The sequence below is a fragment of the Dreissena polymorpha genome, chromosome 8 (assembly GCF_020536995.1).
Source record: "Dreissena polymorpha isolate Duluth1 chromosome 8, UMN_Dpol_1.0, whole genome shotgun sequence".
In the NCBI taxonomy this organism is placed as follows: domain Eukaryota; kingdom Metazoa; phylum Mollusca; class Bivalvia; order Myida; family Dreissenidae; genus Dreissena; species Dreissena polymorpha.
Genome location: NC_068362.1, coordinates 40,645,063 through 40,670,118, shown reverse-complemented (window position 1 = coordinate 40,670,118; position 25,056 = coordinate 40,645,063). Strand labels below are relative to the sequence as shown.

The 25,056-nt window shown below is 34.5% G+C and overlaps 1 long non-coding RNA gene across 1 annotated transcript in view; it reads left to right on the top strand.

Moving 5' to 3' along the window:
- Nucleotides 1–2,788: 2,788 nt before the first annotated feature.
- The window catches only part of LOC127843243 (uncharacterized), a 41,484-nt gene continuing 19,216 nt past the window's right edge, over nucleotides 2,789–25,056 (top strand). Inside the window, exons 1-2 of the long non-coding RNA XR_008032153.1 lie at nucleotides 2,789–3,247; nucleotides 4,195–4,440. This is a non-coding gene — a long non-coding RNA (uncharacterized LOC127843243). The remainder of the gene's footprint in view (nucleotides 3,248–4,194; nucleotides 4,441–25,056) is intronic.

Here is a 25,056-nt window from a genome sequence, read left to right as displayed (position 1 = left end):
ATACAAGGTCAGTTAATTGACGATTCCGTGCGTTGTGATACAAGGTCAGTCAATTGATGATCCCGTGCGTTGTGATACAAGGTCAGTCAATTGATGATCCCGGTCGTTGTGATACAAGGTCAGTCAATGATGATCCCGTGCGTTGTGATACAGGTCAGTCAATTGATGACCATGTGCTTTGTGATACAAGGTCAGTCAATTGATAGTCCCGATCGTTGTGATACAAATTCAGTCAATTGATGATCCCATGCGTTGTGATACAAGGTCAGTCAATGGATGATCCCGTGCGTTGTGATACAAGGTCAGTCAATGGATGATCCCGTGCGTTGTGATACAAGGTCAGTCAATGGATGATCCCGTGCATTGCGATACAAGGTTAGTCGATTGGTGATCTCGTGCGTTGCGATACAAGGTCAGTCGATTGGTGATCTCGTGCGTTGTGATACAAGGTCAGTCAATTTACAGCGGGCGAGAGATCTAAAAAAATGCTTAGGAACAATATCACTTACGCGACACAATTAATCATTCGGAATACACTCATTTGAGTCGTGTCCTGAGAAAACTGAGCATAATGCGTGTGCGTGAAGTGTCGTCCCAGATTAGCCTGTGCTTTGGGCACAGGCTAATCAGGGACGACACTTTCCGCTTTTATGACATTTTGCGTTAAAATGAAGTCTCTTCTTAGCAAAAATCCAATTTTGGCGGAAAGTGTCGTCCATGATAAGCAATGTGCGGACTGCACAGGCTAATCTGGGACGACACTTTACGCACATGCATTATGCCCAGTTTTCTCAGAATACGACTCAGTTTAATAAAGCGTGTGCATGTATACTTTGTTATTGACAACCGTTTTTCCAGTGTGTGTTTTGTACTGCTTCGTGAATACCGTTTTAATACCGACTGCGTACAAATAATAAATAAGAAATTAACGTAAGATTTTATTTATTGAAAACCATAAAACATGTAATTTATATAGCCATTATAATAAAGCGAATCTTATGAAGATTTATGAATTGCAAACTAGAACACACGTTCAGATAAAAACATAACTTTTACATCGACGAGATCATAGTTTTATACAATGGCATGTAATGGTTTTGCTGTCAAAAAATAAAACAGGTAAAATCTATACCACACTGGCCATAATTTTCGGCATATGAATGAAACATGTTACGGTATACTACTAATGTTTTTACTGTTTGCAAAACAATTTACTTATATTTAAAACCATGGATGTATGTTGACCTAGTTGGCACGATTGAAATTCTTGCGATGACATGAAGCCAATTTGAGCGTTAATCAGACACACGTGCGAGCGCATTCTATTTCGTTTCTTTCAATGTTGTATAAACGATATTGTTAGGTTGGTTATAAGAAATGACCATTTGCACGCGGTCGTTAGTGCATATTCACTATGAGATTTGAATTATACGACAAGTGCTTACAATTCAAATAATTTAATATTCGGAACTCAAGTACCGTGCACAATTTTTTAAGAATGTTTTTGTATAGTGTGCAGGACATAAATCAGCATCAGTGCGGCGTGATGCACATGCTTTCTTCGCTACCATGCCATGGTTATTCTCTGGACATCACGTGGCCGACGCGTGCTTCAAGAAGTCTAAACAAACATATAACAACCATCAACATATCAATCGTTCATTCAATTAACTGGTGGAAACACATTTGTGATATCTAGCGGAATTGCCACTTGACAAAATATGGCGTATAATACCAAAGACGGTCGTTATTGAATGGAATCTAATAATAAGTCATGTTTGACAATAAATATGAATTCGGCGTGAAAATTTGCACACGCGTCGATGCGCATGTCAGCTACTGTTGTTCCGGTCAGTTTCGCACCTGCGCATATGCTTTCACCGTGAACTGGACACATATATCGATCATTTTCATCCACATTACTGAATTCTATCTATTTAAATTCTGAATTAAGCTCACTGACAATTGCGTGATCAGGCATCGTCTGCGTCCGTCGCCCGCCTGTCTTTTCACTCGGACACGGCATGGTAAGGCATAAAAGATAATCGTTGATTTTTGTGCTAAAGAAAAATAACACACGCCTTCAAATTAACAAATGTACTCATAACTTCGTATTTAGTTCTAACTTAATTAAAATCCACGTTAAATTAGTTACTTTGTAAGTTACTAGCAAAGAAACTAACTACATGTAACACAGTTTGAATGGATGGATGAATGGATGGATGGATGGATGAAGAGATTTAAGTACGAAGAAATATGTGATTCTGATGGACGGACGGATTGACGAATACATTAAAACGAAGAGATGTTTGGATGTTTCGTAGTAAAATAGCAGGCAATAATTCGCCACGTTTTTTTAATTTCAGATAATTTGAGTCTGGCCTGGGTGGTGAAGCTCTTTATCTTCATATTTTTCTCATGGTCTTAAAACATTCACCAGCCACTTTAATGTATAAATATGTAAATAACATAACATATTAAGTATCAAGTATTTCGGTGTAATTAACTTTTAAACCTGTAGAACAAAATATTTTATTAGCGGATTTCTCGGGCGTATTTACTGACATGTAAGCCAAATGCACTACGCAGATGGTGTGCAATTCAAGAAAATTAATTGATTATCCTATTGACATCAATTTCATGGCAATGTTATAATAGTTAAAAAGCACTGATCTCTGTATTTTATGAGTAAGCTGCCGATGTCGTGAATTAGATCAACAGTGGTGTATGCAAATGCGTTCTCCAAATGAGAAACGTTAACCCATTTATGCCTAACGTCTAGACAATCGTGATACATCGGCTATCTCGGATTCCTCCGTAAGATAGGCCTCGTGGCTAACGGTCGCCATATTGCCTTGTATTACTACTTTACTACCCAAAAGGTTGTCAGTCTATTGTTATGAGGCTGTATACATGCGCGTTGAACTAGCGCCAAACTTTTTACCGAAACTTTGATATTAAGAGCACTATTAACGTTCATTTGTGTTGCATTTTGACCTATTATCCAAGTGATTTACTTTTCCATTATTATTTAATCACCCTATCATCCAATTTTTAAGATGAAATTACGGTGTTTACCAAACCAACCAAACCGAAAGTGAAACTGGATGCATTACGTTTCGCGATGTAAACATTAAATATTTGTTCAGTTTGAGGAAGCGAATCGATAATAGACGTTGGAATATGTATGCAATACAGACTATCATTGCCGATTGTAGTACTGGCTAAAAAATACCTTTTATGACAGGTCATGTATAGAACGTTAATCAAATGAAATAGTGACCATAAATCACTACAAATGTCTGGGTTGTTCATAAACCCATTTATGCCCAGTGGACTCACCCATCCTTCTAAATTGGATCAATTTATTTCCAAAAGTAGGGGTGTCTGGTATATTTATTTCTATATTTAGAATATTTCTTACAGAAATTTCTTTAAGCAAACAGCGCAGACCCAGATGAGACGCCGCATTATGCGGCGTCTCATCTGGGTCTACGCTGTTTGCTATGTCCTTTTTTTCAGGACGCTAGGCATGAATGGGTTAATATAATTAATGCACGTTTCTGATCTAATTGCCTGTATCTAGTTGTAATTACCATGATATTGATAAAATTAAAATGTTTTTTTTTTCATAAATTAACATTACATGTTTTATTTTTATCATTTAGGGAATATATAATTGTATCATTATCATCATTAAATATTTTGAAAATGATCTGAATTATCATGATTACTTTAAAGTAGAATTTTTAAATTTAACTCATTATTTTTAATGAATTTCCACATTTGCTTGATTCAAAATAAAATGTATTAATAAGGGTTTCAGTTGTTAGTTTTAACCCTTTTTTAGTTCGATTAAATTTAAAGTACTAACTACGTACATGTGTGTGAAATGCTCTTGAGTTCGTTTCCTGGGCCTAGAACCAGTACTTGGGTGTCTCTTGGAGATTTCTTAAGAATGCTCCCACACTGGGGATCAAACCAGTGACCTCCAGATCATTAGGTGGACACCACATCCATTACACATCAGCGACCTTTAATTAGTAAATTACTTTAGTATTGCAGCATTATATAATGTAATGTTGCTACATATTTTTGGAAAATGATTAATGTGCAGTACTAAATAAATCTAAATGCATACAATTTTAATTGTGTATATTGTGTGATTATTAGTTACAAATTCCCTTTTTACAGGTATACTGGATTATGAAAGACTGATAAACATAAAATTGACAACTCATCTCCCCAACGAAACTTTGTGTGGCTCATTCTCAGAACAAACCCATAGTCAGTGAGAAAACTACAGTGTAAAAAGACCACTTGATTGTGACAATTATGGCTGACCAAGCAAATGTTATCATTTAAAATAAAGAAAACTTCCAGTTCAATATACATTTTATACCAATTATGACATTGGCCAACACAGAAAATAATTATAAGGTTGATTTTCCCAAAATTGACTGTTACAATTGGATACTGTTTAAAGCTTCACTCTACTTTGTCTGAAAATAAAAGTCCTAAATGATGTAATAGAAACATACATATTTATTTTTTAGTTTTACAAGGATATTTATATACATACATATATTATAATATCTTTTAATCGATGGTCAATCAATTTAAGTTTAAGTAATATATTCATACACATTTTATACATGTCAGCAGTGCTCCAGCTAGGCCTAAATCGAAGGGCGCCGCGCCCTGCCTTCCCGAACCTCCGCCCTGCCCCCCCCCCGAACCTCCGCCCTGCCCCTTCCCTCCCCACCCCCCAAATTTTTTTTTTTTTAAATTTTTTTTTACATATGATTATTCATAAATCTCTTATTACATTGTAATTACTTTAATCCTCATTGTAGACATTATATTTGAATGGTTTAATAAAAATGGGAATAATACAATTATTTATAACATATAAATTAACATGCAATAGAAAGCATTCCAGAAACACCCGCGCGCTCGTACGTGCCCTCTTCACAAAAAACTGCGCGTCGAAAGTGCCCTTTTAACAAAAAAGCCCCCCTGCCCTTTTCAAATCCTAGCTGGAGCACTGCATGTGTATGCTTTGATTTTTTTCTATTGAAGCCAAATTAATATCCCATTAGATAGATAGATAATATCACAGCAGTATTCCTATTTTGTCTGCAAGTACTGCAGAAATCATGGATTATTATTTTACTGAGTCAGCCTTAATCTTTATATTATAATTGTTAAAACAGATTAAGATGTGCATTATACAATTGAGGATGCATCAAGATTAAAAAATGGTACATGTATAAATTAATAAAGAATCAATAACAATCAGAAACTGTGCATTTTTTTTCAGTATTGTGTGAAAGGATTTGAAGTAATGATGTGTTTTTGAAATATGATTTATGTGAATTTGAATAAATATATAAAATTTAGTGATTTTCTCAGACAAAAACTGTTAATTACATACTAAAGTATTCAGAATGTATTATTGTAATATTCATTCGAATTTTTTAGTACAAAAAGCACTTTTCCCTGGCATTTGTATTTATAGTAATTGCATATTTTATAATTCTGACAGCATTTATAAACTGTGTTCATGCAAGCATGAACACGGTTTCATTTTTTGAGTATTTAAACAAGAGGGCCATGATGGCCCTGTATCACTCCACTGCTGAAAAAAAGGCTGAAACAAATTTCTCTGCATGTGCAAATACTTAAATATAGGCCCTATTTAAGCACATGTACACTTTTGTGACCTTCTGGGCTGGGTCAAATTTAACCCCAGGGGCATAATTTGAGAAAACTTTGTAGAGGACTACTATATCTCACTTCATACAAAATGTGGTAGCCCTAGGTCCTAGAGTTAAGGACAAGAATATTTTTAAAGTTTTCACAAAATAAGAAAGATATAAGCGTATATAATGTTCAATTTTGTGACATGCGGGTCAGGATCAAATTTGACCCAAATGGCATAATTTGAACAAACTTTGTAGAGGACTATAAGATGTTACTGCATACCAAATTTGGTAGCCATAGTCCAAATGGTTTCAACAAAAAGATTTTTAAAGATTTCACAAAATAGGCGCTTTAAAAGCGTTTATTCAATTTTGTAACCCCCCGGGGCAGGGTCAAAGTTGACCCCAGAGGCATTATTTGAACAAATTTGGTAGAGGTTTATTAGATGTCACTACATACCAAATTTGGTAGCCCTAGGCCCAATGGTTATGGACAACAAGATTTTTAAAGTTTTCACAAAATAGGCCCCATATAAGCGTATGTTCAGTTTTGTGACCCCGGGCAGGGTCAAATTTGACCCAAGGGGCATAATTTGAACAAACTTGGTAAAGAACTATAACATTTCACTACATACCAAATTTGGTAGCCCTATGCCTTATGGTTAAGGACAAGAAGAGTTTTAAAATTTTCACAAAATAGGCACTATATAAGCATATAATTGATTTTGTGGCCCCCGGGGCAGGGTCAAATTTGACCCCTGGGGCATAATTTGAACAAACTAAGTAGAGGACTATACAATGTCACTACATACCAAATTGTGTAGCCCTAGGCCTAATGGTTATGGACAAGATTTTTTTTTAAGTTATCACAAAATAGGCATTATATAAGCATATGTTCAATTTTGTGACCCCCGGGGCAGGGTCAAATTTGACCATAGGGATTAAATTTGAACAAATTTGATAGAGGACTATTAGATGTCACTATATACCAAATTTGATAGCCCTAGGCCGGATTGTTATTGACAAGAATTTTTTTTGAAGTTTTCACAAAATAGGCCTTATATAAGCATATGTTCAATTTTGTGACCCTCGGGGCAGGGTCAAACTTGACCCCAGGGGCATAATTTGAACAAACTTGGTAGAGGACTATAAGATGCCACTACATACCAAATTTGGTAGCCCAATGGTTATGGACGAGAAGATTTGTAAAGTTTTCACAAAATATACCCTATATAAGCATATGTTCAATTTTGTGACCCCCGGGGCAGGGTCAAATTTGACCCCAGGGGTATAATTTGAACAAATTTGGTAGAGGACTATTAGATGTCTCTACATACCAAATTTGATAGCCCTAGGCCCAATGGTTATGGACGGGAGATTTTGAACGTTTTCACAAAATAGGCCTTACATTGTATTTAAGCAAATTTTCAATTTTGTGACCCCCAGGGCAGAGTCAAATTTGACCCCAGGGGCATAATTTGAACAAATTTGAAAGAGGTACACCCCAGGAACATTCCTAAGAAATTTCATCAGAATTGGACCAGTAGTTTAGGAGAAGATGTTTAAAGGAAAAGTTTATGCATGGATGCCCGATGGACACAGGACCTTTGGCCAGTGGAGCTAAAAATCAAATTAAACATTTAGTTTTGATTTAAAATCAGTTTTTATATGCAAGTGTCTATTTCACTTATAAATTAAAACAGCATATTATTCATTATTGAAAAGATTATTCCAAGCTTGATGTCATATTTCAACTTCGCATAGTGTAGTTAATTGAACATTGTATTGAACTGTATGGGCAGCTATATTTTTTAATTTATGTATGTTGTATTATACAAAATGCATTATTTCTACCACAAGTAGACCATATAAAGCCTACTGCTACTAAATAGGCACTGGTATGAATTTGACACTGTTTTTGATGCTCATACAAAACTTTAATTATTACTACACTTTAGTATATTAAATATTTTCAAGTTTTTGTTCAACATTTTTTGCAAAAGAAAAGAGTGTCTTAATGCATTTGAAAATATACTTAAAACAAACTAAAAATGCATTTTAACATACCTTTTTCTTGGTAAAGTGTATTTGGGATGATAAAAAATACACTTGAAGAGTATTAATGCTGGAAAAATGCAGAAAAAAATACATTTGTTTCTGTTAGAAGTGTGTCTTGTTTCATTTTTAAGTGTATTAAATGCACATCAAATGTAGATAAATACAATGCCAATACTGTTACATGTATTGTAATGGACATAAAATGCACTTGTTCTTGTAATTAAATGCTTTAGTGAATTGAAATAACCTTTTATAACGTTTTAACAATTAATAATACCTTTTTATATAAATTTTCTTTTGAAATGTGACACTTAAATGATTTTTGCACCACTAGTAAGAGATATAATTTGTGCTCATAATGCTTTATCATTACACTACATAATAGCATTTGTTGTATGAAAATTACCCGTAAAATTCATGTGAAAGCTCAAGAGATCAATAGCAGCGTGCTATACCCTGCTCCTTTTTACATGACTTGATGGTATTTAGTCCCCAATTCTACATGGCTAAGGGAAAATTAATGTGCAGATTTGACAAATAAGTCTTTACTGGGATCCAATAGGCAGACTTTCATATTACTTGTATTTAATTTAAATCATGATCTGAATTGCTCTTTGGCAAATCTTTGTTGGTCACAGTATTCAAATGAATTTTGTTCACTTTGAAGTGATTATATTTCCTATATTTATCAGAAAACATCTTTCTTCAAAAGTTTAACATGATTGGTTGGTTAATTTAGAAACAAGATCAATGCATCATAACATAAAATGAAAAAATGTGTAATAGTAAAAATGGCAGCAAAAAAGCACTAGATTATCTGCCTTAAATCTGAGACGATATGTTGATGTATTGGAATTTCTCATAAATAATGTGCTCCATAGTTGTATAATTGTATAGTCGCATGCATGAGTGGTGTCAATGTCACAATACCAATTAAAGCCTATAATTTACTAAAACAATTTGAAGTTTGATGTGAGTGTTTTTCAAGATCTGTTATATATAATTATATATACATGTATATATATATATTGTTGAAAAGTTAACATGCAATAAGTTTACTGTAATTAAGTGACAAATAGTTGTACTGATTTGGTTGGATGCATATATGCAGATATATCATGGTTTGTGCAGAGGACAGTAGCAAAATCAAGAGCTGTCTCCGTAGGATGACATACGCCCCCGATAAACGCTTTAATAGAAGTTATGAGCATTTTTCAAAACCTAAAAGCCGACCCTAAGTTCAAGGTCAAAGGGGTCGAAATTTGTGTGTGTATGGGAAGGCCTTGTCCATATACACATGCATACCAAATATGAATGTTACATCTGAAGCGACATAGAAGTTATGAGCATTTTTTCGAAACCTAAATGCAAAGTGTGACGGATAGACAGACGGACAATGCGATCACTATATGCCCTCCTTTGGGTGCATAAAAATGTGTTTCACATTGTTTTGGTAAATGAGTAATGTAGTTAAAAGAACAGAATCATCAATTATAAAGTTATTGATTATAAAGTGTTGCTGGCAAATTTTATGCATTCATCTAGCTATAAGAAGGTCCCTGTTTTATCCCCACTGGCACCGAGTGAGGGTTCTCAAAATCTTTAAACAATATGAATAACTACATATAGGTTCGAGAGCCTTGTTGATATGGGGGCTAAACACCTGAAATCAAAGCGACCCAGGTTAAAGACTGAGGCCAAATAAATAAACCAGGGCAGAGGCCGCATGAGCCTGCTATACTCTGAACAAGTATTGTTTCTTCTCAGAAAACTGGCTTAAGTGTCTTACTAAGCTTTAGACTTTGAGTTTCAGTGCATTTATCAATCTAAAATAAATTGGTCAAATTATAGCTAAAGAAACTTCAGCGTACAGTTTATATAGTATTGACAGACCTGTAAAGTCGCGCCAGTCAAAAATCATAAAAAGCGACATTTAAAGTTATGGTAGCCAGAACTAGTCAAATTAAATAATAATTTGTAAAAAATAAACATTCTGCACAAATTCAATTATTTACTTTACCTGTGTGCATGAATCATTTCAGTCTTGATGGTAAGTGAACTATGTCAAAAGCACCATATCCATGAAACACTTGTTTTTGAATAGTGCAATGTTCCACAGAAATGATGCTGATGATTATTCTACACGATGATGAATTCAATTATTAGATATATTTCTAAATTCCATTTCCACCAACAATTCGGTTATTCCACTACCAGTTCACATGCTTCATACACAGTTGAAAATAACACTATTTCACTCAACAACCGTGACACATGTACTCAATTTTTCAACTTTTCGCAATTAAAATTGTCTTCTACTGTTATTGTTGTTGTTGTACTTTTGAAAGTAGTTCGAAAGATGGCGACCATTAACCCAGAGATTGATTTATGAAATAAATCGTCTGCTGATCCAGAGTGACGTCTAGAAAAAAGACCTTGGCAAACAGCGTTGACCCAGATGTGACGCCGCATGATGCGGCGTCTCATCATGGTCTGCGCTGTTTGCTTAAATGAATTTGTGTAAGAAATATTCAAAATAGAGAAATAAATATACTAGACATCTCTAATTTTGGAAATAAATTGATCCGATTTAGAAGGATGGGAGAGTCTACTAGGCATAAATGGGTTGACAAAGATGTAAGATTCGGACGGACTTGCTGAAGTCGAATAATATTACGTTACCTGAATCCTCACACACTACTTTGAAGTACGGGCAACTTCAAAGCTGACAATACGGAGCGCTGTTCACAATAGATGACTTTTTGATAGTTTAGATAATTCACTTACTAAAGAGACGTGATATTAATATTCAGCAAAAAACGCTACACAGCGCGTGTCGAGAGCGGATTGCTTTTTTAAACTAGGCATCAAATTTCGATGACTGAAATTAAATGAAAAGTCTTTTAGGATAAAAAAGAAGCGTTCTTTTTGACATTCTCCTAGCGAATAAATAAGATACCTTACATACAACAATCGCGTCAGCCGTGTGCCATTTCAATATACCCACATGATTGATGTAGTAACTACTAGCTTATCGTATGTATAAAGTAATTTGCAATGTGTTACTAAAGTTTGCGGAACACAATGGACAAAACGCTCTACAAAAAATGAGGTAAATAATACCATGGTAATTAGCAATGTCATTTTGCGATTTTATTTTAAAATATGCGCACATCTTCTATCTTACGATCATCAATTTGTTAATGGGCGATTCTCGAATCTCAAATTTCCGGTTCAGTTTAAGATATATTTTGATGCGCGAACTTGACAACAAAAAGTGTTAACGATAACACTGGTAACCGCGACACTGCATGGCCTGAATTCATCAGCGATTTTTGTACAAGTTTCATTCAATGCGAATGTGTCAAATTATCTTCGGTGTTTAACATAAAAGTGCTTTCAAGAAACAGTGCGTTGAAGCGTGAGAGACATATAGAGATACGGAAAGCAACTTGGTACTGTCCAGATAATCCTCATTTCGACATTCCCATCATCAAAAAATATTGTAACCATCCGTTAATACCTATTATAATATAATACGATGACGGTTAGTTTGATTGTGGCGATACAATCTTGATGACGACGACAATAGAGATACAAGCGGTGAAGGTAGTGTGGTGTTTGGGTTGCATTTGTTGTTATTGATGATGATTATGACGATGATAAGCGGCTTATCATGATGGTAATACGTAGGATGAGGTTACACAGGCAAATAATGCGGAGAACTAAACATAAAATGCACCACTGAAATTCACTTTAATTTTGTGATCACAAACACTAATCATCAAACGCACTGCACATTGTTCAATACCAAAGTCAAGGTGACACCAGCATGCGTGTCTAGGTTATGGTTATCATTATCGTAAACATACACTGTTTACGAGAAAATCGCCTTCAAAAATTGCATATTTAATTCTCTACAATTGAAGTTTTTATAACTTAGACTGCAACAGTTGATCTTCCTGAGGTTGACACAATTTACAAATCGTGTCACAGAAAGAAATGCATTAATTTATGTTTGAGTCCCCACCAGGTCAATAAGCCAAACGGTCGTATTCATGTCATGATATTTGATATCAGTGATGTATAATAGATGTAACAGATTAAAAAATAGTTTAAAACATAACAAATGCATTTATTTTCAGGATACATTTTATACGATAACGATTAGACGAATAGACGTTTATGACTAAATACAATAGATAATATATAAGACATTGTCTTTAATTCCAATCCCAACAAACATGCACATATTTAAAATGTTGTATAAATTCTATGTATAACAATGTTTATTGGCTTGAAATAAATATGTTGAAATGTAATACGATAAAGTAAATACACTATATGATTCTATTAATTTAGTGGGACACCAAACATTGCTTGATGACGAAACATTACATTGTTAGCGCACAAAGTCACATAGCCGATATGCAAACGTCTGTTCTAGTTTTTGGACACCAGAGATGAAGTTTATAAATGCGGATTATCTATTTATAGGCTTGTTTGTGATTTTATAAGAGTGACATTGAAAACTGTTAAAATGCTCATATTCATGTTTTGTTGAGAACAGGCCATTTAAATTTATTTCTCGTTATAATAAAATATGCATATCATAATTAACATTCGTAGCATGTATGACATGTTGATGCATGTCGAATTTCTGCGGAAATGAACGTGTTGTTGTGAAGATAGATAAACATTTAACTACATTCACTTTGTAATGTCATTTTGAAAAACAATATTTCTTTTCTGAACGATGCCTGTTGTTAGTTAATAAAAGCATGTGTATACAAGTGTACTAACATGGTGCATGTTTAAAAAGCAGCTCTTAGATATGGGATACTAACTGAAATACGCCGGCGTAAACACTGATTTTAATAAGCTTAATGAACATTAAGCTGCTTTAATAATCAGCGACCGCAAACAGCTACACTGTTCATTACTCACAAGGCCTTCACTCACCCATCTAAGCGACATCTATTATATCAGGCTTCTATAATTAACTTGTTTTTGTTTCTGGACAAATACTACCAAGGTAGGCGATATTGTATCGCTACTACCGATGCAATGAATTGTAGGTTTATCAATGGGAAATACCGCATTCCGTTTAAACGTGTGTATAGAGTGTGGGACATAAATGGCTTTGCGATTTACATTGATCGGGGTTTGGTAGTACGTAGTAAGAAAGTAAATAATCTCCTTGGTTTGAAAACAGTTTAAAAGTGCATTAAGCTATGAACAGTGATTACTGCAATGTAACAAATGACGTAATGTAGGTAAGTTAATTAAATTTAAATCAAAATTAACGAAGCGTTGTATTGTACAATCATACACACAGTTTCGAGCGTTTATTTTGAAATTTTACAAATTTTATTCTTTTGCAAAAATATAAATCATTTGACAGAGCAGTCTGTATTATATTGAAACAGTTATTGTGGATACTATAATTATCTATTCTAATCAATCAAACATGCTTACAGTAATCTCCAGTCGCATCAATGATTCTTTACCTTATTGTGACGGAACGAAATATTGAAGGTACACTTGTAGTGAAACGGCTTTTTGATCAAAATCATGCCATTTTCATACTTATATACTAAGGAGTCTCTTAGGCAGTCTAACCTTGTTTTCAAGGTCATTCTGGTAACTCCTGCGACAACGCTGGTGACAAGCTGAATCGGTCTACCTTTCATTGAATCCATCAGCTGCATGGATAGGGGAGTTCTGATGCATGAGCAACCTAGGATTCCCATACTTTCTTGCCGAGGCTTGCGCCCTTGAGAGGTCACTCCAGCTTCATATGACAACGATAAAACCAACACGGGAGGCAGTAGTCACGGGTTATAAATCCAAACGCATTTGCCGAAGAGAAAGAACGCCTATGACTGTCTCCGACGGTAGGAGAGACCGCCATGTATGACTGGTCAGCTACCGCCCGTCTTAAGCTCTGCAATCACCAGACAATACAAAGGTGCTAACACGTCACCATCCGCCTGCTTCAATGGGTGCTAAGAGCTAAGTGGGCTTGCACGACAAGCGGATGAAAACCACGCATCAGAAGAAAACCTGCTAAGAAGTCTCCAGCTGGAATGTTAGAACAATGTACCCTGGGATCGCTGATGACTTGTTTTCTATTGATGACTCAAGGAAGGCTGCCATCATCGACATAAAACTTACCAGAATGGACATTCGCATCACCGCCCTCCAAGAAACTAGAATTTCATCTAGCGCTTCCCTTAGGGAAGATAACTACACTTTCGTCTGGAAGGAAGGGGAGTCAGACCAGCCGAGTCAACATGGAGTAGGCTTTGTTGTAAACAACATCTTGCTCTCCTCAATTGAACCCTGCACTGGTGGAACGTAGCGCATTGTAACACTTCGCCAAAACTCAGCCTTAAGTCTCATCATTACCTTCAGCGTCTATGCACCGACTACTTGCGCTTCTGATGAAGACACTGATACTTTTAATTATACGATCAGCTGGGCAATCTGCTTGGCGGGATTCCCAAAGTTAAGCCATCCTGCTATTCGGTGACTTCCATGCCAGAGTTGGGACATAAGCTAAGTCATGGGATTGGGAATATGAACGACAACTTGATTGCTCTGCTCGTATCATAACTCACTAACACCTTCTTACAGTCTACATTGCAGCACAATGTGTCCTGGATGCACCCCAGGTCCCGAAAGTGGAACCAACTCGACTTTGCCATCACCAGATGCTCCCTGCGAAGCAACGTACTAGGAACACGCCGCTACTACCGTACATTATGCGATTCAGACCTCGCCCTAGTATAAGAAGGGTGAGATTCCTTCCCCGCAAGCTACATCGCTCAAAACCCCCAGGCCGGGTTGCAACACACCCAGGATTGATGATTGTCAGCGCAGGGAGGACTTAGTTACCAGCCTTGAGTAAGCCATGCCGTTATGGCCCTAACAATCACATAATCCAATCACGCAAATTGTCATGAAGTAAAATCTTTACGTTGAGCTCTCATGTACTTTCAAATGCGTTTTAAGGCATGTTCGTTGTACATAAAATCTACTCAACACTCTTGCGATTCGAACTAAGGCATACTTCAATAGAGAGACAGACGATATCTATTTTAAATTATTTTAAATCGGTAAACGATCCCGATTCGGTGTTGTTTTAACCAGATGAAGACATTTAATATTTAAATTGGAGAGAAATAGGGGGAGAATTCAACATTATCTTCGTAGAATTGAATACTATAAATACCAGACATGAAATACAAAAATATTCGCGACAGCTCTTTGCACGCTATTTAGTGCATTTTTTGTTTTGGGTTACTTCCCAGAAACATGGTCAGAGGGTTATGTGGTCCTTTTGCATAAGAAAGGTAATAGTACAAATAACTACAGGGGTATTACTTTACTGAGTACATTAGGCAAATTATTTACAAAAGTATTAAATGACCTAAAAGCTAACCCGTTGAGCATGTGGCTATTGAGGAGTTATATCTCACAGTTTGTTTCAATAAATGCCAAAGATTGAATGATTAAAAGTATAAATATAATGACGGTTTAACAAAGGTCATGGAACGAATATTGTGTTAATAGAATATTGCTTTACCACGTAACTTATTTTGAAGGAATATGTTACAAATCGTGATATGTAAACTTAGTCTTAATCTACGTTCAAATTAGCTTGGTTGGTGTACAGGAAAAGGAAATAAACGATGGCACAACCGGTACCGCCGAGGGATAATTGGATGTACATGGAGATCATCAGATTTCTAGCTTGTTTAAGTTTTCTGAAAATCTCTTGAACGGTTTTATACTTTGTTGTGCTCATTTAGTAAACACTGGTGCAGATTACACTGCACATCATGTATACCGCCTTCGGCGTGCAGATGACAATATGTTGAGAATGGGGCGTTCAATGCCCAATCTGGAACGTCCGCTCATGCAACAAAATGACAGCTCAAATTTATCATTTCAATGCCATGTTTAAGAAGTTGTGAAAGACAAATCAGTGATCAAATAGTCTTAAATATTCGAATTCGTAAGGAAAGAAATTATAACGATGACGGTAAGATGTTCTACGTCATGAATTTATAACTTGCTGTTATCTACTTCGTAATATATATTTAAATATATTTAATATATAGCCATATTACTGACTGTAAATGCAGACGATTTAAAAGAAAGTACAATATGTTCACTTTAAAAAAAATCATTTGGTATTATTCTCTCCATGATTATATTGTACCTAAATAATTTGTTGAACCTGTATGTTTGGCAAACTACGTATTTTTTTTTTTTTGATTTGTACACAAATGAAACGTATCGCGATTTTCAAAATCCGCCTGTTTTTCGATTTCTTCTTAAGCAAATAGTTACGTGAAAAAAAAGTTTTCACATAAAATATAGTACATAGTGACTTATTCTGCCGTGATTTAAAACATTGAAAGTTGTTTAATTGTTAATAGTTTTATTTGATCGTTCGTCAAAAAGTTGTAACTCTGTTACTCTTGTATCTTCAATGCAATTGAGTAATTAAATAGTAATTAAATTGAATGCGTTTTAATTCCCTTTTATTATTGTTTAATTAGTTACAATGCTATGACGTTAAATTGTATTTACATTTAAATGTATTATGAATATTGCTGGGCCAAGTGTGAGGTTGAGCGCTCTATAACCAGGTTTAAACCCCCAATGCTTTGCATTGACCGTTCCAAGGCGGTGACCCCAGCTTTATTCATATTTTGTGTTTGTGTTGGTTTGTATTGTGCTGTATTGTGCTGTTTTGTACTGTTTGGGCAATCGGTCACTTGCCTTAAATAAAGGACCAACTAATTGTTGTTGATGAAAATTCAATACTGCTCCAGCAGCTGGAGTTTCACTTCTTTATATTGATGTCCGAAGAACTCACGCATGTGCATTTAAATGAAAATAATTTTGGTATAAGAAAATTACATAGGCTATATAAAATTAACAAAATTCCAGTTCGGAACATTGTGCGAGAGAACGCATCACTGAGGCTCTTGTACTGTGCATGATATGTATGAGTAGAGAGAGACGTGTGGTCTTCCTTCAGTGCGGACATTTGTGGACCTGTGAAGTGTGCGGACAAGGGACCAGCGTATGTTCAGCCTGTTGACTGATAGTGGCGTCACGTATTATCGTGAAGCGGTGATTGCTTATATTCCGTTTCATTTTCTCCAGTATGTGCTATGCACTTAAACGGTTTGGACGCTTTTAAACTTGAACATCGAAGAAAATCTATCTTGGGATTCCAAAGTAAAAGATATCCAGCCAAGCCAAAATTAGTCGGTAATATGTTTTTCAGGTTTACCTCGTGTTTAGAGATGAATAAAAATAATTATTTCTTGTTAATCGTTATTTTCGGACATTTGGTTTTTCGTCAATAATTAATGACTCTAAATTGTCGGCTATTGTATTTTATTTACATCGCTATTTTACCAGAATTCTGCTCTGTTGAGCTTATCTTGTGAATCTTTGATCATGCATATTTACAGCCGGATAAATATCATAAAATCTGGCATACGAATGCCATAAGGCTATTGACTTGACCATTGCATTTTAGGTATTGGGTAAACAAATATGTATGTTAACGATACAAGTATACATGTATGTCGGTAGTTGAAAATGGTTTTACCCATCAAGTTAAAGTGATACATATATTAAAGTAATTTATACTATACGATGTGGTATTTTACAATCACATGCTATTATTCGTTGAGTTTTTCTAAATTTTCGCTAACCTGTTTTTGTCTTCGGACACTTGTGTTTTTTGCACCTTTGTTATAGCTCCATCTTCGGACACGATTTTTTTTACTTGTAAGTGTCCAAAGTGTTCGGACAAGAAACAAGCGTAAGTCAGCGTCTGGACTGAGATTAGTGTCACATGCTATGGTTAACCGTATTCGATTTTAATTACTATTCCGTTTCATGCGCCATTTTGTTTTCTTTTATAATTACTCGGATGTTTATTGTATGTTTTATAATCACCTGCTTTCTTTAGTATGGATGTGTCTGATTGTTTTTGTTTAAAATAATCGTCTGTAGTATAAAGATATAGAGATTCAGGAAAACAAAAGACCAAAATGTCAGTTTTTGTTCTTAATATTTTCTTTAAATCTTATTTCATTAAATCTTATTTCATACATAGACCGTATTCAGAACTCAACTAATTAACAATTTCATGGGATCCCATCATAATTAAAATCAAAATAAATGCAAACCGGAATGGCTTAAAACGCTTTTTACAATTGTTTGTATTTTAAATGATTCATAGTGATTTTCTTAGCTAGTGTGTGTCAGAATTGTACACGTAGTTATGAACATGTCGACCTGTGTTCAGAACACACAAAATCGATCAAGCACTTATCAGTAAATACATATTATTATCAAAATGTCACACTCTACACGTATACACGTTGACACTAACGTCATTACAATTGTATCCTTTAATTTGTATATAGTTTCCTCCAACAAGTTCTGGTATTTCATCAAACGGATGATACAACCGTATAATAACAAGTTTAAAAGAAACCTTGATCAAGTTTATATTGTGTTGAGTCTATCGGTGGACAATTTTATATTTTTACAACAGTTACCAGTATTTCTTAAATATTGATATAGTTATAGTGATGCTTTGCTACTGGTATAACATTCATATTTAAAATAAATATTAATCATATACTGTTATGTAAAGCAAATGTCCAAAGACAGGAAACAACGTATATTGTATAGATATACATACATACAATGTGAGCCATTATATTTATTCAATAATTTCAGTATACCGTCATTATGTATGGATATTTTAATAACTTTTACTAACGGAGTATACTTTAATGCGTATTATTACAAGTAAATGTAGTTGTGTTAGTTTATCTTGTTTGAGTCTTTTATTCCAAACATTGTCAAAACAAAGCACATATTTTACGATAAGAGATAAATTAAAGTGTAAAATTCAACCATTTACCGACCACTAAATAGATGTCCCATATTCAGGACAATTTACATATTCCTCTAAAATACGAATCACTTAAACTATTTGCAAGTGACTAAACTTCCTGCGATTGGTTTACCGTATATCGCACTACTCGTCGTTTCATATTGTGCGCGTTAACTGCATATCGACCTTGACATATTCATATAGCTCTCGACGATAGAGACAAGAGGTGTGTTAAATTTGTTTTCATTTATTATAATGAAATAATGTGTCTTATTCAAATGAAGACTTCTATTATGTGTTAGAAAGCTATACTAGGAATTTCTTACTGGCTGTTTGTGAACGATATGCGTACATTTCCTAAAGATATTGGTTGATATGTGGCAAAATAATATATTTGTCTATCTCTGACATGGCTTCACGTCGCATTTTCTGCGCAAGCGCATTCGACTACGTCCATGTTTACTACAACGTGTTCTTAAAACAGAAAACAGAAACCAGAAAACCAGAGACAAATTCCGCGAAACATTTATCTACCTAAAGTACATGACAATAATTGACAGAAACGTAGGTTTTCAACTTTTTTGAAATGGCAGTTCCAGTGGCTCATCTGCATGACTGCATGGTTGTTGTGGTCTTCAAATTATTAATATTGGTCACATATCAACTTGCGGAAAATTTACTCTTGGAAGGAAAATTTATTTAAATTACTATCTGATGCTGTTTAACAGTTTCCAGTGCACCTCCTGTGTGCGTGTGCGATCGTCTTGTCAACGCTTTTCTCTAACAAAACTGTTACACATGCATAGCGCATGAAGTCATTGATTTTGAAACGTTGGACAAGTGTGTCTGATTCCGCCATGATATTTATAATAAATGGTGAAATGACCAAGCTTTTTAATGAAGCTCACTATTCCGAGACGTGCATACTTGTTAGCATTTATATACTTGAAAAGTGTTCATTCACTTTAAAAACTACATTGAAAACTAACAAACATAACAAAATACAGAAGACGAGATATATGGCGATGGAGCGTTTTCATTGATATCGTTTGTACTTGATAAACTGGTGCGGTATCGAGAAGGGTCTACGTTGACAACATACAATTATACAGTTTATGATTAGGATGTTCATCCCGTAGAAATATTAGTTTATACTATGCCTAACTTACCGTTTTCCAGATGCGAATATCATTCGGGAGAACGCAGCCTTGAGGCAGATGACGTTGTGCAGGACATGCCACTTTAGAGAGAGAGAGAGGGCTGCTCTTAGTGCCGTGCAGACATCTAGTGACCTGTGTCCAATGTGGGGAAGAGACAAGCATCTGTCCGACCTGTGCTTTGGAAGTACACTCAAGGATCGATTTTAACCAGCGATCTTGAGGTCGACCGGCGTGTTTGCTTCCTACAATGTGGCCACTCAGTGGACATTCCTAGTGGCTTTTATGTTTGAGAACTACTTTGTACATGCGTATTTTTGGAAGCGTATTTGCGTCTCAAACATTTTACGAGATTTTTTGTGTATTGCAACGTGTAACCTGTTTTTGTTTATTTCATAATAATGATGTTTAATTAGCTTTTACATGTGTTCTGCTACACACTAACCTATATATTTACTTTTTATTAAATTGCACTTAATATGAATGTATTGAGTAAACAAAAGTTAACAACAGATTGTAAAACTCCCCATATTTGTCATCAATTTCAAATTCGCTGTTTCATACTATTCAGGTGAATACACGATGAATATACCCGCAACACGAATCAATCATGACATGTTCGGTCAAATATATTAAAACTGTCAATATGTTTATATACATTCGCATTGAAAGTTTCATATTTTGGTTAAGTATACAATCATTTACAGATGAAACAGCCAAATGTTACGCTGACAAACATCAGAAAGTCAGACATTTCATAAATGCTTCAAATCTCTGTAAGGACTCCGTACCCTGACTTGATACAAATTTACAACTTTAATAGTTTAATGATTCTGTATGTGTTTCCGAGTATTATGTGTTCCGAATATAAGTATATATCTCAAATACTTTCATTTGAAGTTTAAATTATGTTAAAATACGACTGGACAAAACATTTTAAAAAGTGCAAGACAAAACAGCATGACTGGGAATAGAAATGTATATGATTTCTCAGTTGAAATCGTGACAAAAATTGGTTAGACTCGCCATTTTTATCAAGCGAATTACTGAAATGATTGACTTTTATATGATGAAATATTGGAAAACACTCTAAAATGTCTCACACTTTACGTATAATGAGTTAATGTGGCATTCGTTCCTTTTAATGGAAAACACGATGCAGAGAGCATTTTTCATTTAAATTTTTAGAACAGTCACGTTATTGGTGATCCAAATATAAAACATACCTTTGTTTATATTTCTTACTGTTGAGTTAAATTGAATGTAAATATAGAAAGATTTATTGTATCTTATCTAGTTGCTGTATGATTATTCTACAGCATGGCGAATAATTTTATGTTAATTTTTAAACACTTAAATTGTAATAACTTCTTAATAATGTCTAGTCTAGAACGTATCAGAATATATTCTATGCATTTAGGTTAGTGTAACTTAAATATGTCATATGTCTTTCATTATTATTTACTGTGATGTTACTATATACTGTGATATTAAACGTTGTCTCCTATGTCATACAATATTATAACTAAAGGACCACAGTAGAAATAAGGGTTAACTTGCAAACCCTTTATTGTGCAATCCTTAACGTATAATGTTGATTGACATGGCTTTGTTTATGCATGCAGGTTGTTTTTATTACTTATTGTGTGTATATAACATGCTGCCATGTAAATCTATGCATTTTATGTTGAAATAAATCTATCTCTTTCTAACCATTTTATGTTTTCATTGTGTGAGGTGCCTTAATGTAAGAGAACTTAAACTGGATGTGAACGGAAAGTTTACATGCGTATCTGATAATTTTAAATGCGATTTGTTGTTAAGGTTTTCAAAATTTAAATATGTAACATTTTGTTTGTTTTAATTTATTTAAAAACAAAATGTAGCACAAACTCATGTATCATACTACCGTGTTTTTTTTAAATCATTAACTATACAAAACATACAACAAAACAAAAACAATACCACCACCAATAGAACAAAAACAATCGAAGTTGAGTATTTCACGCATTTTATTGCCGAATTATTTACTATATTGTAAGGTTTCAATAGCATGTTTTTTTTTTATTTCCATTTTAAAGTTTAAAGTTTAATAAATACACTATACTATTTGATTGACTGTTGATTCAGTATAACACCATATCGCGTCAGTTAAAAGTAAGTTAAACGTAGTGATACAGTACGCATGGCGGATCCATCGAACCACTCATGATCAATTTACAAGTGTCGTGTGCAGAAACAGTTTCAATAGATAGTGTCAAAAGGTAGTTATATTTATAATATGATGCGTATGATCAATTGGATTGATACCAGCTGATACTATTTATTAAACATAATTAAAGGGTATTTCGATGAGAAAAGTGATGTACTTTGACGTCATGCTAGTGTCACCACGGGACCCTTTCAAATAAATAAACTTTCCTGCAAATGAAAAACACTCACAATTCACTATACTAGTCGGTTTGCTTTCGTGTGCACTATCAATGCATTGGTTATGGCGCGTGAGGTTAATGTTAATAAATGCAATACGTAGACCCATAAAGGCGTCCATATGACCCTATTCCCACAGTTGTTGTCTGCTATCATGTGCTTGATAATTTTTTACCTTGATCGGGCAAGTGCATTGTTTCTAATATTAAACATATTACAAACTTTCATGGTGGTTTAGTTCCTTATTAATTTAGAAAATGCTGTGACCTGTTTTTAAAGTATTTCCGGTGGAAACGGACATTGATTCGCATTGTATAATACTCGTATTTATAAAATACACAGTCCATAAGTAGTGCGAGTAGTTAAATATGTTTCAAATGAGCTGCTTAACAATTGGTCATGCACGATTGATTTCTTTTTCAAAAATATAAATTGTCATTGAGATTTCTTTTGAAACATATTTTTGAACACCACATGTTAATGTTGAAATCGGTTAAGCGGTTACCTAAAATTTTGATCGGTGTTTTAGTTGTACTGAAATATACTTGTACATATATTGTAAGTGGCAATGTATCATTTAATATTGAATATTTTGTATTTTAATTATAGTCTCATAATCCCTTATCAAATGCACATAATGTATACAAAACATAAGTTTAACAATCCAGATATTATGTTACAATCCGTTGACATGCGATATACAAAATGCAATGATTCGAAGTGTTCTGTGTTGCTGTCCTGTCTTTGTTTTAACATCCGACAGAAGAATTTGCACGTATTTAATACATATTCATAAACTCCGCATTTTTATCAATTGAAAGTAACAGTAAGCCCTCCTCCCCCTAGAACCAAAGGGTATCGCCGATCGCGGTCAGTAAATTTAAACAGTTACAGTGATGCTACTTGATCATATGATCCGCGCTTTGGGAAAACCGGGCTAAATCCATGCGCGTAAATTGTCGTCCCAGATTATCCTGGGCAGTCCGCATACGCTCGTAAGTGACGACACTTTCTGCCTGAACTGGATTTTAGTTAGAAGAGATTTAATTTAAACAAAAATTTCCATAAAAGCGGAAAGCATCATTCCTGATACTACTACTACAACTACTACTACTACTACTACTACTACTACTACTACTTCTACTACTACTACTAATAATAATAATAATAATAATGATAATAATAATAATTATTATTATTATTATTATTATTATAACAATAATAATAATAATTATAATTCTGCTAAAACGTTAATTCGCATCGATTGCATGTAATGAGTTAGCTCCGCACATGAATTGCAGAATGATAAATGGTTGATTTCTTCTTTGTATGTATACTCATTGTTAGAATACGTATATATAGTGAAGCGTGTGTACTGTTCATAAAGAGCAAACACGGATCAATATTTGTGTACCTATGTTGTTGTAATTGTTATTTGTTATTTTTTATAACTGTATATTTAATGTTAAATTTTAGAATACAAAAACATATAGGAGAATTAAACTGTGTTCGTTATGTTACTCCGTGTTCATTGCTTGAATGGCAGTCTTCACACAAACACAGTAAGGTCGTTTTACTGTTTATATTATTGTATTATTGTATGCACTATAATCCTTAACAGTTTAAACATATGAACATATTTGTGTTTCAGTAGCATTTTGTTAAATATTTTATGACAAGGACATTTGCAATTCATAAGTTGTAAAATAAAATAAATGTTACACTGATTTCTTTGAACATGTATTTATATTTGTTTATTGATTGCCGTGGTGGAATAGATTTAGATAAAAAGTTGTTTTGTTTGTTTTTAAATTTGTATTCTAGCGCGCAACATATTTGTTGTTCTGCATTTGTCTTCACAATTGTGTTGCGTTCTATCAAATTAATGTACATGTTTATGTTTAAATTGGAACAATATGTGTACCAATATAGATTTTTCAGAACGAAATATATAATTCATTCAGAGAAACCATCCTCGAGGTAGTTGTCCCACAAGTCCGTCGCTAACCCTAAATAAAGTCCTTTAGGTTGCGTATCATATTCAAATGGCTTGAACTTGTCATGCGATACAATTCAACTCGTTTTTATGCGCGGTGTTAAATTTTGCATTTTGGAGTCGACCTTGAGTTATTGAAGTATCTCAGACGACAGAGGGCGACACATACCGATGATTGTAAAGTGTGTTAATTAAATAATACTGTTAACAGAGACGTAGATAACGTAATTTTTGTCTCGTTGTTAAGAATGAAAACAGAGACTGTAAATACATGTCGGATATCTGTAGCAGGAATGTGTTCCTGTCAAAGTGTTAACAATCTGCGTGAATTTCGCGAAGTAATCGGCTGAATTTTGGCCAAATTCAACGTTTGTCATCTCTTTATAAATGGGCTTATTAGTTTTCAAGTGTACCTGGAACATGTTCCAGACAAAGTGTGAACAATCCGTGTAAATGTCGTGAAGAAATCGGTTGATATTTTAAAGAGTCCTTCATTTGTCGACTCTTTAAAAAATCGCGAGTAATTTGCCAGTAAATGCGCATGCGCACGATGTGAACATAGAGTGCTTTTACATGATTTTATATAGTACACTAGTGGCGTGCAATCACATTCATGTGGTTTACGACGATTTAGTCTGTTTACTACCGGAGTTACAGGCGTCACGATGGCAGTTCCAGTAAGCGCGAGTGGTACACTATAAATATATTTTTGATGGAGTGTTCTCTTTTTTTTTCATGAAATCCACCGTTTTTCTTTCTTCGCAA